The sequence below is a fragment of the Manacus vitellinus genome, unplaced genomic scaffold (assembly GCF_001715985.3).
Source record: "Manacus vitellinus isolate BGI_N305 unplaced genomic scaffold, ASM171598v3 scaffold_32_pilon, whole genome shotgun sequence".
NCBI lineage: Eukaryota > Metazoa > Chordata > Aves > Passeriformes > Pipridae > Manacus > Manacus vitellinus.
Window position 1 is genome coordinate 3,331,981 of NW_021940460.1, and position 2,063 is coordinate 3,334,043.

The following is a 2,063-nucleotide window of genomic DNA, read 5'->3' on the forward strand; positions in this document are numbered from 1 at the left end:
GTGTGAGGGGGGATCCCACACATCCCTCCGTGTGAGGGGATCCCACACATCCCTCCGTGTGAGGGGGGATCCCACACATCCCTCCGTGTGAGGGGGGATCCCACACATCCTCCTGTGTGAGAGGAGTCCCCACATCCCTCCGTGTGAGGGGATCCCTACATCCCTTCGTGTGAGGGGATCCCTACATCCCTCCGTGTGAGGGGATCCCTACATCCCTCCGTGTGAGGGGATCCCTACATCCCTGCGTGTGAGGGGGGATCCCACACATCCTTCTGTGTGAGGGGTGTCCCCACATCCCTCCGTGTCATGGGGGGATCCCCCACATCCCTCCGTGTGAGGGTCCCCACGGCACCTGGGGGATCCCCCACATCCTTCTGTGTGAGGGGTGTCCCCACATCCCTCCGTGTCATGGGGGGATCCCCCACATCCCTCCGTGTGAGGGAGGGTCCCCTACATCCCTCCATGTGAGGATCCCCATGGCCCCCGTAGGGTCCCCATGGCCTCCATGGGGGGTGTCTCCCACATCCCTCCGTATGAGGGTCCCACAGCCTCTCTGTGAGGGATCCCTCACATCCCCCCACAACAGGCCCCAGGACAAAGTCCCCTATCCTGACAGCCCCACGGCAATGGTGAGGGGATGTGCTGCAGGGCCCCCACCACTCTGTAGATGGACCTGTGTTCCAAACCTGTGTGTGAAGAGCTGCCTAAACCCTACCCCCTTCCTAATCCATCCATGGGTGCCAGGGAAAGGGCATCTTCATGGAGACCACCAGCACCCTCACACTGTTGCCAATATTACGAGCTCTCTAAACACAGACATAGAATCTAGCTTATAAAGGAAACGTTTATTCTGCGCAGGGTGCAAGGTGGAGGTTTGTCTTAGACCAGTTCATCACTGTATGGGTGTAACCCAACCTGTGTATTGTACACCCTCCACGTCATTTCCCAGAAACTGTTAACAATAGACCATTTGCAGCAGCCGCCCAGAGCACACCCGACCCCTCAGAATATAAGCCCGGTGTTAAGACTCCTGTGAAAGGAGGATGTCCCTGTTCTCACACCCGTGACTCACAATCGCCCATTGTGGAACTCCCTGGCGTGGGGGAGGTACTGGGCATTCCTGCCTGAACCTGAGGATATATAATCTTGGGGTCTTGGGACTTCTGGTACCACTTGTGGGATCCAGAGGAGGACCAGAACCTCAACCAGACTGCGACCACCGCTCTCAACCAGACTGAGACCACTACTCTCGACAGGACTTCGACCATCACTTGCACCAATAGGTTTTTTCCTCTACTTTTACTTTTGGACTCAGGGGACCACGTGGGGCTCAGCACAGGAGCCAACGAACACCATGCCCCAGGGTGCCGGGTTATACATCTGGGTTTTTGTGGGCTAAAACCAATCGTTCATCTGTCTAATTGTATTATTTTTATTAAATTGTTATTCTTATAGTCTCTTTTGAGTTGGGTTCATTTCCCCTGCCGGTTTACCTTTAAACCAGCACAAGGTTTCCACAAATCAAGCACACCAAGGTGTAGAAAGTTATATCTTTTATATAGAAAAATTCACATGAACTTGCCTATCTAATACATGTGCTCCACCTACCTAATGCATGTTTATTTGGGTGAGGAAGACTGTTTCTCATCCACGCTGACATTTCACACGATCAGAGAGATCTCAATCTTCTGCTCTGCACAGTGTCCAGAGCCAACACTAGACACCATGTGCTGTTATGCAAGGAATATGATATCACAATCCGAAAACTGTAGTGGATCCCCAAGATTTCCTCATTCTAGCAGGACTCTTGAAGGGTTCAAGTCCACCAGCAGTTACAGGAGAGCGTATTGCTGACAACCTGATTCTTACTGTCATGACAAATGTGACATCAGCAGTGTGGCTCTTAAACGCTGTCAAAACCCTGTTGAGAATCTACCACTTAACTATGTCTTTCTGTCTCAGCTGCCAACCGTTGGCACAGCTTTGCCAATATCTGTCTGTAACATGGTGTCTCTAATTGCTTACTTTGATATTAGATAAAACTGGATAAACAGTAACATGAT